A 13,885-nucleotide genomic window follows, 5' to 3' on the forward strand; every position below is an offset into this window, starting at 1 on the left:
CTGATTTACACTCAAAATAATCTAGGAATATGCTCAATCGTTATGCACAAAGAGCATTTTCCCTGTCCTCTACATCTTTACTACTGTAACACCACAGAGTGCTAGAAAACTCTCGAAAGACAGCTCTGGCACAAGAGAGGAGGGTCCAGCAACCTGGTCTGGGCAGGAGCAAACTACAGACTGCAAAATTCGTAGCAGGGAGAAAGTCTTACAATTTATGTGCTCTGCTGTCCCATGACAGTCATCTTTGGTGTCAAAACAGAATAAATTCGCAATTTAGTCCCCTGGTTTGTCAGCTTTCTTCTGTTCTTGCTTGGAGTTGCAAAAATGAGACTTGATGAAAGCTAGGCGTGCTCGATGGCCTCTATGACCAAGCCATTCCACTGAAGAGTGCCACCAATAGGAAGCTCTGACAAATCATGGAATTTAAAAAAAAAAAGTACAAATTTTGTATTACAATTCACAGCAAGAAACACGTCAGGTTCAGAACATTCTGTGCAGAAGATCGATTTGATTCCTTCATGATAATGAGCAGCTTTTAAGGCAGGCAGGTGCTTTCCAGGCACGCAGGAAGGACCATCCTTGCTCTAGGTAGTACAGAGGGAAAAAAAATAAAAAGTAAAAAAAAAGTAGGCTACTAATCAGATGGAGAACAAGAGAAAAAACTGAACAGAGGTGGCAAAAGGTGTTCCTTGGTTTTTATTTTTAAATTTACTGGGTTAATTGTTGTGACTTTTTGTAAACTCATCTTTAAACCTAGTGCATAAGAGCGATCCCTGGTGTGAACCAGGGAAGGGCACTTTTGTCACCGCAGTGTTTGCTCTCTTCCTGGTCAGCAACACGTCCCTTAGTCATCCTCCTCTTTTGTGGGCAAGAAATAACACACACCCCACTCTGAGGAGGCAGGGTTTGTCAGTCTGGTAATTCAGTATAGGAACAGGGAGATGAAATATTTCCAACATTTTTCCGAACAAGTTAAATATCACCACCTTTCCCTTTTATTATTAAAATGAATTAACTGTATGTATTCTAAACTTGTACTATGCACTAAAGCATGGCTACATTCAGATTTTAATCCAGATGGGGGCCACACACATTTCTACAAAAAGTATCTTTCCCCTGGTGTCTGCCCCATCTCAGTACTTCAGTCTCAGTCATCTGCACCGCCAGCAAACTAGAAATACCTTTTGCTTTTTCAGGCAGAGATCTCAAAGCCCTTCAAGGTTGCCCACGTTATTTCTGAACTAGAGTATCCAACGAAAGGAAAAACCATAATCATTTAAGGAAACAAGTTTTCCATAACTATATGCTGCCATTTTTGAAGATTAACTGCTTTATGGAGAGCATTTCTAAACGTGATACGTGTAGAATTAAACTGTCATTCAAACACCCGCTATTTGCCAACACCACACTGCAGGAATGTTTTAATATTGAGAAGGTATGCAGAGGCTTCAATCAAGAATCCCTGGCTGCACAAAGATTCTGGGGTAGAGGTTTAAAAAGAGAAAATTTTTAAAAAAATACAAGTATTTCCTCTTACGATGCATGTTTCAAAGCAATCCCTACTTTTTGTCTTACTCCTCATACAAGTGGAATGTCCAAAGTCTCCCTTCTCCTCTGTGAGGCCAGTAATGCCCGTTTCACCTCTCTCGTCTCACTTCCTCTCATCCCTCTGCTCATTGGTGATTCCCACTTGTGCCCTGGGGTTTATTTTAGTTAACGACTGGGGAGCAGCAGGGATCTTTTAGAGCCTTCACCCAAGTCCCATTAAGTTTGGTACACAGGCCTCTACCTTTGCTAGAAAATGTCAGGAGGAGTCTGCAAAAATAATAGGTGATTAAAATGCACCGACTGAAAGACTAGTACCTCTACATATTGCAACACTTACGGTGCCTTGCAATGCTTCTTTGGCTGCCATAAAAAGAAAAATACAGACTGCATCTCCTGCTTCCCCTAAAACTTTGGGTGAATTTTTGTCTTATTCTATTATCTGAATTCTGTATTTGCGTAATTTTGCCCAGGATTATTACTGTAGGAAGTTCCATGGGTCCCAAAGGCTACCCTGAGCCTTACTGAATACAGGCATATGCACAAAAACCCACGACATTTCCCAACCTTTTAGAATGCTCTCAGTATTCCGAGACCAGTAAAACTGAAGACAGAGGGCCAGCAATCACCACGGGCCACTCCTCTGGAAACTGGGAGGAAACTACCAAGAGTTACTGGTTTTTTTGTTTAAGCCTATTTAAGCTCATTCCTGATAAAATAAAACATTTAACATTTTCCACTTAGTTACTAAGTGGAAACGCATGGAAATGCTGAGAGAAGTACATTACCCAACTTGTTTCCAAACAAAAAGTATTTCTGAATACTTCTGACGTTCCCATAACATCCTTTCTGTTACAAAACACAAAGGACAAACCTAACTTCAGCAGCTATGTCCCAGCTCAAGAGTCTTCCTAGGTGCCATTTAATTGAGTCTGTCTTGTTAGTCTTGACAGGTATGGATTCCTGATACAAATTTTAAGGTTATTTCATGATTAACGGTTTTGCTAAGTTTTAATACAAATTTTCTTTTATTTCCTCTATAAACATAAATAATTTTAAGCTTTACTACACAGAGCAAAAGAAAAGAAAATCAGGTCACAGATCACCAGGACTAGATGGCATTCACCCAAGAGCTCTACGCCTTTAAACCGCAGCTACCAAACAACTAATTGCAGGGAATAAAGTATCACTTTATTTAACCCGGTGAACTTGAAGCCTAAACCTAGCTTTTTACGCAAGCGGTTACACAATTTAAAAACCCCACAACGAAAACATACAGATGGACAAGGACAGTATGATCGATCGATAGTTCATCTGAATCCCACAGAAGTATTTTGCACAGGCTTCTCCAAACAGCTTGAAAGAAAAGCTCACCTTCCTTTGTGAGTCAGCAGCTGAGTAAAACATAAGAAAGAAATCAAAAGCAAAGGAAAAAAAAAAAAAAGAAAAATGCAGCAAGCAGGATCCCAAAAGAAATAGTGCTGTTCAATGCATTTGTAAGTGATCTCAGAAGAAAGATGAATAGCAAGGTAGTAACCTTTACTAGTGACAGAAAAATTACTTAGCTTAAACCTACCAGAGCTGTCAGAAACCGCTGCGGAATGATTTCATGCAAAGCAGCAGCCAGACAATGAAATGGCAGATTTAACTCAGTGCTGACAAAAGCAAAGTCCTAATCACAGGAGAAAACCCATGCCGAACCACAACCGCCAAGCTAGCTAACATCGCTCTGAGCAGGGGCCTGCGGCCATCCCGTACTTTTCGACAGAAGCGCCCAAATCTTTATTGTGGGCACGCTAGGAAAATAAATACTTGCAGGTTTCTAAACATCACCAACAGGGATTTGAGCAGCCACTGCGTCACTTCAGGCGAGTTTGTCTTTTTGACAAGAGGACAAGCAGAGAATAAGCAACTTGTCCCTGTCAGTTGTGTCCTGACTGGCAAATCCTTTCCTCTGGGCTTGGGTCCGTCTAACCCAGGAGCTTTCTGGGACCAGTCGAGGTCTGCAGTGTTCACTGGATTCTCAGGAAGTCTCTCATTCTCCACCGGTTCTGCAGCCAGGCTGTCCATCTGCCCCTCGCTCATCCAAGATGTATCCCACGCTCTCCTGGGCCGCAAGGTTCTTTCCTGCCAAACTTTCACACACTCACATTCTTCTGCCTCCCTATCCCGCAGTCTGGGGACCCCTTCCCCCAACTACGCGCAGATGGTCCCAGGAAGGAGCCACCTCCCCTCCTTCCGGAGGGCTTTGCCTGACCCGAGTGCCACAGTCAGGACAACGCAAACAAGCAGCCCTCCTCTGCGATGCACGGCAATCCTTTTGAAGAAACGTGACATTTTAGCATACAAATAGAACAGATCCTGTTTGTTACAGCCATTTGGAAATGATCTTGGAGCCACTGTTCACGGATCTCAATATAGAGCAGCAGCCAAAGAGGTAAAAGGAATGTCAGAAGTTATTACAAGAAAGAATAAGCAAGTAAACAGAAGGCATGACATCATCTGACTATCGTGCGTTTGCATCTTGAGTGCTGGTCTGGTTAGCTTCCCTCAGAAGAGACAGTAGAGTTGGAACCAGTACAGCTGGTCTGATCAGCTTCTCTTAAAAGAGACTGAGCAGAACGAGACGCAGCACAGCTCCTAATGGAAGACGCGTTAAACTTGACTTGATACGTGACCACAGCTCAGAAAAACAACAGATACAGAGAAAGGCATGAATGGTATTAAGGAGGTGAATAAACAGTTACTTAGAGCTTCCTATACACCCAACAACAGGGACACCTCACAAAGTTATCAAGCAGCCAACTCAAAACCAGGCAGAAAGAAACACTAACTGTGCTCTGCACGGGAAGAAGAAACCCTGTGGAACTTACTGCCATGGATGGTTATGGTGTCCAAAAGCTCGACTGAGCTCAAAGACTCACCTGATCACAGTAGTTCATAAAGACCAGGTTTCTAAAGGACCCTCAACTGTTCCGCAGACACTGCTGTGTCAGAGAAATCACTGACCCGGGTGACTGTCAGACAGTGGGGGTGCCTGCTCTCCATTTGTACCGTTCCAAACTTTGTCCAGGTACATCGTTAGCAGGAGCAGGTACCAGAGGGTCCTGAGCTAGTGGACCTCAAGGGCGACTGTCATTCCCAGGCTGGGCTACACTGTTACTGTTGACTACTATTTTTCACTTCTGTATCTCTCTCACTGGCAGAGATGACTATGAATGTCTGGGTACCATCTACATGCTCCACTTCCTAGATGCCTTCCAGAATAATTCTCATAGAATCACAGGATGTTTTGGGCTGCAGGGACCTTTCAAGGCCATCTCGTCCAACCCCCTGCCATGGGCAGGGACATTTCCAACTACATCAGCTGCTCAGAGCCCCATCCAGCCCGACCCTGAATGTTTCCAGGGAGGGGGCGTCCACCACCTCTCTGAGCAACCTGTGCCAGTGCCTCACTGCCCTTGGTGTAAAAAAAGTTCTTCCTTACATCCAGTCTGAATCCACCCTCAATTTTCACCACTTTCAAGCCATCAGGTCTGACACGCAACATAAATATAACCAGCTCCATCAGCAGTAGCTCACCTAAAACCTGCACTTTTCTGCAACAAAACTCAGGATTTCCTGCATTCTTTTAGGATCTTCGAGAATGCCTTTAATTCATAACCTATTTCCCCTGGAAAGCCTTGCTTTATGTAAAATCTCTTCCCTTGTAGCATTAAGAAAGCTTTTCCTAACTGAACTGCCAATAGGAAAATGACCAAGTCAGCCAGCTCCACTGTCAGACCGGGAAGGACTGCGGTGCTCCCACAGGCAGCAGGTCCATCCCCAAATAATCCTGCGGCAGGGGATCCCCAATGTAATTATGTGCTGCATGAAAGGGCAGTTCTTCTTGTTTGCTTAAAACTGCCTGCTTGAGAACTTTATTGGATGCTTCCAGTTTCTCACCTTACGAAAACCTGTGAGTAATCACGGCCTATTCACTTTCACTACCCCAATAAGAAAACACACTGTGTCATTTCCATATTGCTACTTCTTGGAACAGCCACAAGCAGTTCCCAGAAGCACAGACAGCCACCGGAAGGAAAAAAGAAGTTCCATCTTCTTCCCAACAATTATGTACATTAAGTTAGAGCTCACGTTTTGAGAAGCACTTACCAGTTAAACCCGGTTTTAAGGAGCAACCTGAACAACATACCATGACTGGACTGCAGACTCAACAACGGCAGAACTGAGCTTCTCGGCTGTGTGTAACCAGCTCTGAATCTCATCGGCAGGACCATCCCAATGACACTACAGTTCCCTCTCAAATGACTCCAGGTATTAAAAACTAAGAACAATCTCACTAGCAACCACCAGAACACATAATATAGCATGATAAAGCACATTATTGTGACCGAGCTTAAAAAGGTAGATAGATGTGCATACCTTCAGTAGAGGTTATTTCAAATGTGAAATCTTCTCCGCGGACAGAGAAACATTTGGGTTACAGTTCCTGGAATATACCCAGCTTCAGAAAATTATTTTCATCCAGTGTGAATTCTCTCTCAAGCTTCCTATCCTGGAAAATATTTTAAAAAGTTATTATTAACCAAAGGTAATTGAGGGCCAAAGATTGATTGTTTTTTTCCCCTCCTAAACAAACTTCCACGTAACCTTTCAGCCCAAAGAATAATTTGAGCAAGACCATAGGCGCCTAACACGCTTTGTGAAGCCATGTCGGACGTACTCCTGTCAGTGATCCCCCTCTGTAGCAGGGGACAAACAGGTGCCTTCACGCCAAGCTGTGAGTAGGCAGGGGTTAACAGCCCCTTCCCCACCCTGGCCCTGGGCTCAGCTGCGAGCCTTGTACCTCATTCAAGAACACGTTTGTTTTCTTGACATCACTTCAAAAGAAAGTTATAGGTTGTCAAGGAAACCGAACGGTCATTTTCACTTGTTCCAAGAATAACTGCAGCAACAATACACGTATTTCACATTCGGTCTGGGGCCCCCATCACCTTCAGGAGGCAGCGAGGGACTCGCGCCCAGAACACAGTTCTCCGTGCTGTCTGAAGGTGATTCACAGATGGGAAGCAGGCAAGAGAATGAGGCTTGGCTTAGACTGCTGAGCTCCCCCCACAACTGACAGAGCTGAGGTGTAAGCAAACCTCTCCAAATCCAGGTACTCCTTTTGTATTGTAGGGTTACGACCAAACAGAAAATAACAGCAATCAGCCCCCTGCCCTGCAGTACTGCGTCCAGCTCGGGGGTCCCCAGCACAAGAAGGACATGGAGCTGTTGGAGCGAGACCAGAGGAGGCCACGGAGATGATGCGAGGGCTGGAGCACCTCTGCTATGGAGACCTCAGGCTGAGAGAGTTGGGCTTGTTCAGCCTGGAGAAGAGAAGGCTGCGGGGAGACCTTAGAGCCCCTTCCAGTCCCTGCAGGGGCTCCAGGAAAGCTGGAGAGGGGCTGGTGACAAGGGCAGGGAGTGACAGGCCAAGGGGAAGGGCCTGAAGCTGCAGGAGGGCAGATGGAGATGGGATGTGAGGCAGAAATCCTTCCCTGTGAGGGTGCTGAGGCCCTGGCACAGGGTGCCCAGAGAAGCTGTGGCTGCCCCTGGCTCCCTGGCAGTGTTCAAGGCCAGGTTGGATGGGGCTTTGGGCAAGCTGGGCTAGTGGAAGGTGTCCCTGCCCATGGCACGGGGTGGCACTGGATGGGCTGGGAGGTCCCTTCCAACCCAGGCCATTATCATTCACAGAATCCTAGAACGTTCCCACACTATCCCGATAAAAAGAGTACACTCACAGTATAAGGGCAAATACTCTGCATATCTAGATGGCCTTGCAAACCTCAATGTTAGAATCCAGAGAAGGCATGACAGTGTAACAGAGAGCACCAGCAGAAAGAACAACATATTTTCTCATCTTTTTATCAGTAATTACTTAATTGGAGGTACAATATTCACCCAAACCTGAAGTGATCAATTTGAACAGAGAGTGTCCACGATTTTATTATGCATATTTAAGGTCTGTAAATTTGATGTCTTCCTTTCTCTCAGCATTTGTCCTACAAAGTCTTTTAAACATTATAAATGATAAATTGAACGTAAAACAGTGCAGCATAGATTTAAAATCATAACCTGAGGCCCAACAATTAAAGTGCTGCTGTGAAAACAGATTGAATTGTTTTCCAGAGAAATCGCCATTCGCCTTGGATGTAGTCAGAGTACAGCAAGAATACTCTGACAGAGCTTCAGGAAAAGCTGCACCTTTTGATTCTACATCTCCCCTTAAAGAGTCAAACTATGTTTTGGAAATTAATTTGTAGTTGTGGATATATTTGCTGTATTTCTACTTAAAAGCAAAGTGTGAGAAGAGCAACTCTTAATAATGACTAAGTTTGGCACAGTAATTTTTACTTAGAAGCCACTTTATTGTGGAAATTCAAAACATCTGCGCTATTCTCACACTTGTTTGTTGTTCTTGTGGTCAAGATAAACCATGCTTCATTCCACAGCTCCACAAGACACGTAATATTACTTCAGTCTGGTTCTGTTAAGCTTGTGCCTAAGTGCAGCACATGAGCAGTCCTGTCAGGCCAGCTGAGCCCAAGATCCAGGCTCAAGTTTACATCACCCACGCGAAGGTGGTTGGTAGAAGAGCTAAGAACGACTCCACGTGCAGAGCCCCACGCTCCCTCAGCCACTAACGCCGAGTCCGTACAGTGAGACCCGTGGCAAGCAGGAACGAGGGCCCACCTGGTTCTTACTGACAGGGCGCTCACAGCGGTGTATCTTAAGGATGCGACCAGGTCACACCTTGCTGAAACGGCCTTCCCGCACTACGAACAATGGGAACAAGCCTCTGGGACACTGTCTTCCTAACTTGAAAAAGAGTAAGAATTTAATCTCTAACATTTCAAGTGACTGACATCAGCCTCAGTTAGAACTGTCATCGTTAGTCTTCATGCCACATTCATCTCAATTTTTCTTCAATATCTTCAATTATTTTTTTAAGTGAAATAGTTACTGAATGAATTTCCCAATGAGAGTGGTAGGGCAATTGGATCTGCTGATTTCAGTACAGTTGAAACACAGACTTGGATGTTGTGGTTAAGTACGTTCCTCCATTCTGAACACATACTGCTGAGATTTCAGCCTTGTTCTCTTCTGAGACATGTACTTTATTTTATCTGACAACTGTTTTGAAGCAACGCGCAATGAAGTAGTTAAAGTAAATAAGAGTTTATATTTTCTACCTTCCCTCCTAGTGATTTTAAATCTTTCGCTAAACTCACTGCATGTTAACCAGTGACATACACAGACATGTTCAAAAATTTTGCATAGTATACTCATATAGAAGTTCAGTTTTGAAGTCGAACCACACACAGCTTTCTATGTCATCAAAACCAAAGCGTCTCATTTCTAACAGGAGAAATCATTCACCTCAAAATAACAACTAGTATCTCCAGTGATTTCCTGAAACAGGGAAGAGAGAATAAACCCAGTAGATCAAACACACTCTCCGTACTCACAGACTTTGGAAGAAATGTAACTTAACTCAGGCTAGGAATTTTAAAATATACGCCAAACAGAGTATGCTGTGGTTCCCTACAGTGCAGACACAGTATGGCAAGGTGAATGGACAGCTATCAGCAAATTCTTTTTAAAAGCATCTGTATGGAGAGAGAAGCATCCCCAGGTTCCACAATGAAATAATTAAGCACGAGGCTTCAGAAGAGCAGAACCACCCTGAGTCTTACTGGTGTCACAGGAGCTCTCGCGTCTTTGGGAAAGCCACCTCACTTCCCAGAAACACCGGCACTCGCCTTAGCGCTGCTGGAATCCACCACCACAATACAGCTTTTCAACTGGGGGAGATACAGCCTTGAATGCAGTTAAATTCGAGCTGCCTACCTTCCTTATTCCAACAGCACACTTCTGATGCTTTGGAAATCTAATGCTCATAGATGCTGCTGTGCTAGACTTATCCCTGTTCTTCAGGCCTCCAGCATACGCATCCCAGATAAGTTCACTGTACTTACTCACTGTAAGGCAACACGCCTGAAAACAATCGATAGGAAACCAATTATTTTGAATGACAATCAACAGAATTCACTGCCATGGCAAAAAATTCGACAGATCTCTGGGTTAAATGATAACAAAGCTTTGGAAGGCTCAAAAACACAGATGGAAACACTCTGAAAGAATAAACATAAACACGATGTAGAGCACAAGCGGCTGTCGTTAAGTACCTGATTAGGGAGAGGGGTTCATGGTGGGATTTGGGGTGTCATTACTCTGTCATCATTACCTGTCTTGTAATCATGTATCCCTGGAAAAATGGAATGCTCTTAGTTATGCAAGCAACTGGTGAAGCTATTACACAGAGAACAAGAGGCTGGTAAATCTACTGTTCAGCATTACTTAATGATTTCCAGCTTCAAAGTAGCCACCCACCAGCCAAACCTTTCAAATAGTCATTAGAACCAACAAGGCAGAAAAAAATTGAACCACTTTCACTTTATGAAAGAACATTGGCAAAATGCCTGAGTAACTTGCCCAAAGTTTAGTGTGAGCAAAATCTAAAGGAATTCAAGAGAGTGCTGATTTACAGCCCCTTTCATTAGGCAGCACTTGTTTCCAAATATCCAAAATAACTAAAAATAGCTATGTGTCTTTCATATAGCAAGACATGCTTCCAAACATATTAACTCAAAGATGTAAATTAAAACATCAATCAAGAGTGAAAGTCCGGTTTGTATATAGTTTAGTTCCAAGTCACTATGAAAGTGAAGTGTGCTGCAGCTTTTCCGGACATTTCTCTTCAAACAGGCTGCGAGCAGAGTCTGACCTCCCTACCACTGCTTCTTGCAGTCCTTCCAACAGCAGGGTTTGGAGAGATATTCCACAGTCTTTTTATCGAATCCACTCTCCACAGTCTTTTTATTGAATCCACTCAGAAAACTAAGAAAAGCTTGGTAACAACAGCCTAAAATCCACTATATAAACCTCTGCAATGCCTCTGAAAGAGCATTTACGCTTTAGCAAGTCAAGAAAAAAAATATTAAAAATATCCCAGTTTCTCAACAACCTCCTGAGCCCTCTTCAGGAAAATTCCACCTAAAAAAAGACTTGCTGAAGGATTTGCACAACCTATCGCACGTACCCTTCTATTACTTTGGGTAGCTGGTGCCAAAGTAACATATACAATACTGGAAACCCTGAGACAGCATGGGTACCATACCACAGGGACGGGCACTGCACCCCCGCAGCTCAGCCCCTCTGCTAGAGGAGCACCCCCAGCTGTGCCCATCTCCCCGGGCTCCCGAGGGCCGCACCGAAATCGCTTGGCCCCGGGGCAGCAGCCTCCCCGTCATCTCTGCTGGAGAACTGCGACTCGGACCCGACCCCATGAGCCTGCACAAGTCAGCCTCGGCCAACCGAGAGAGCAGTGTGCCCGCAGCGTGGGCACCAGGAGAGCTTGGGTGCTCCTTGCAGCGCTCCTCTGCTTAAAAAAAGCAAGACATTGGAAACCGAGCATGCATAAGGAAGTCATCGGTGAGCAGAGAACTCTCCATGGGCTCCTCCTGCTCTGGTACCGGCTGCTCTAGGGGAGGAGGGAGAAGCGATCAAACTGCACCAAGGTACTCGGAGGCTGGAACACTGCTTCCCTGCAGTGTATCTATACACAGTTTCTACTAACTACTAGTACAGGACGATTATTTACCTGGAAAAGGCATTTGAAGAGGAAAATACTGAGGAGAATGAGAATTCCTAGATAAAATATACCTTTTGATTATTTTAACTCTTAAAAAAGAGCATCTCTGGCTGGCTATTCTAACAGCTTGGGCACAGCAAGAGGGAAACAAGACTCTTGCCTTCCCGTATGTAGCACCTAGCTGCAGTCAGCAGCAGGATGTAAGCCTCTGAAAAAAGGACATGCATGTTTTGATAATACTATACAAAAAGCTGCTATTTTTAAAGAAATTTAAAGTCTTCCCACTGCCTTAGTTACTTTCATACACTTGATCAGAAATATCAAGCAAGATTAACTAAATTCAACCTTTTATATAAGCTATAATGTCCCTCAAGACTTTATTAGTAAAGTTAGAATTCTAGTTTCCCAAACTAAGAAAAAAGCATTTCTACAGGGTAGCTCCACTGCAATTAAAGAGCTAAAGGAAGGAACAGGTAGTTTACGTAAAAGCAAAAACACAAACAATTCTCTAGTCAATTCTATCTCCACTTGCATATATTGTGGAATTCATTCAGCGGCTTCCCACCTACTTTAAGAACAGTCACACAAAAATGATCATAATCCAAAGGAAAAAAAAGCCGGCATAAAGCAGTCATCCTTTCCTCCTTTTCCTCTCCAGTGCAACAAGTGAGAAGTACAAGCACCACTGACGACAGTCCAGAGCCTTGCCCGTTCATGCGATTTTATACTTTCAATACTTATACATACAATTGTACAATGGTTTGGGTTGGAAGGGACCTTAAAGATCATCTAGTTCCAATCCCCTACTGCAGGCAGGGACACCCTCCACTAGACCACGTTGCCCAAAGCCTCATCCAACCTGGCCTTAAACACTGCCAGGGATGGGGCATCCACAGCCTCTCTGGGCAACCTGTGCCAGGGCCTCACCACTCTAACAGTAAAGAATTTCTTTCTCACATCTAATCTAAATTGACCCTCCTTCAGCTTGAACCCATTCCCCCTTGTCCTGTCACTACACTCCCTGATAAACAGTCCCTCACCAGCTTTCCTGTAGGCCCCTTCAGGTACCAGTAAAGCTGCAATTAGATCTCCCCGGAGCTGCCTTTTCTCCAGGCTGAACAATCCCAACTCTCTCAGCCTGTCCTCATAGGAGAGGTGCTCCAGCCCTCTGATCAGCTTCGTGGCCTCCTCTGGACTCGCTCCAACAGCTCCATGTCTCTCCTGTACTGGGGACACCAGAGCTGGACGCAGTACTCCAGGTGGGGTCTCACAAGAGCAGAGTAGAGGGGCAGGATCACCTCCCTCGACCTGCCGGTCACACCTCTCTTGATGCAGCCCAGGACACGGTTGGCATCAAGTTTCTGAGGTTGGGCTTTTTGGAGATCATCAACTCCTTCCTAACCTTACTTCTGTCAAGATAATGCCGCCAGGAATTCAGGGATAAAATGGTGTAACAGCTGTAAAACAGTCGAGGAGAAGAACAAGACAACTTATTCACTATTTCCAAAAGATGGGTGAAAAATCGGGATACTTTTTCTGGCTTCTTGAAAGCTGTCAAGAGTTCACCTCCCACAAGAGACTATGATCTGTCAGCTCCAACATCTGCACTGCCCACAGGCATGCAGGCATCAAGGCTGTTTGCCAAAGCTGTGGCCCCGTACTTAGCACCGATCTCTTATTTGGAAATTAATCCATAGGTGCCAAGGAAAAGACTCCCTGGCAGCATTCTGCCAGGCACAGGTACCACGTGAATCCTCAGCTAGGGCTGCAAAGTTAAGACAAACACCAAGTGACCAACATTATTACTCCAGATATTCCAGACTAATTTTAGTCCACAAAATCCTGTATCCTTCTACTAACCCACACACAGCCCTGAGCTCGCTTAGACGATGTTTGGTCTTTTCCACTTCCTCATTCCCCAGCCAAAAAAATAAATAAAAAATAAAAATAAATCAGCCATCCAACTTCTGAGCCTCAACCATAATATGGGAAGTTAAATATTCCCATAGTCACTAGTTACAGCAGTAAATAAACACAACAGCTTACACAAATGAATCACTGTACAGTTAAGGGCTACTTGGGGCATTTATTAGTATACATTGAACACGGTGCTATTTCTGCAGAAGCTATGCTGCAACCAAAGCTATAGGGAATCCTCCTCCAGCTTCCACTGCTGCTTTGTGTCATTTGCAGAAGAGATTTGGATCCCTCCATGTTTTCAGAGCGCTCGAAATTTTATAGAAATTGCTGACTTTTTTAAAAAGCCAACACCCAAGAAGTAAAACGTTATTTGTGGACAAAATCAAACTGATCTACCATCCTTTTTAAATGATGTATGTTCTGAAACAAAGGTTCATGTCTCCCTGAAGACTAAATGCTGTCCTTGCCGAATTTGAGGTAATTAGCGGCAGTTTTGGAACGAGATGAAACAAGGCCGGTTGCATCTTCCTGCATTTGCGCAAGCTGCAGACTCAGAGCGCGAGATCCGAGAGGCCTGTATCTTCTCATTGCTCTCAAACAATAATGAATACTACCTGGTGTCTCATGCAAAGATCTGGTTTGATTTTAATACTTCCCACAGAGAGCACAGCAGTACTCTTAGTTTTTATCAACCCCTTAGGATAATTTTCAGTATGG

General features: G+C 44.2%; 1 protein-coding gene across 1 annotated transcript in view; it reads right to left on the bottom strand.

Moving 5' to 3' along the window:
• Positions 1-13,885, bottom strand: part of PPP6R2 (protein phosphatase 6 regulatory subunit 2) — a 110,717-nt gene that overhangs the window by 74,886 nt on the left and 21,946 nt on the right. The window contains exon 2 of the mRNA XM_054818939.1: positions 5,974-6,106. The gene's annotated coding sequence lies outside the window, so the exon portion shown is untranslated. The remainder of the gene's footprint in view (positions 1-5,973; positions 6,107-13,885) is intronic.

Source organism: Grus americana, chromosome 1 (assembly GCF_028858705.1).
Source record: "Grus americana isolate bGruAme1 chromosome 1, bGruAme1.mat, whole genome shotgun sequence".
NCBI lineage: Eukaryota > Metazoa > Chordata > Aves > Gruiformes > Gruidae > Grus > Grus americana.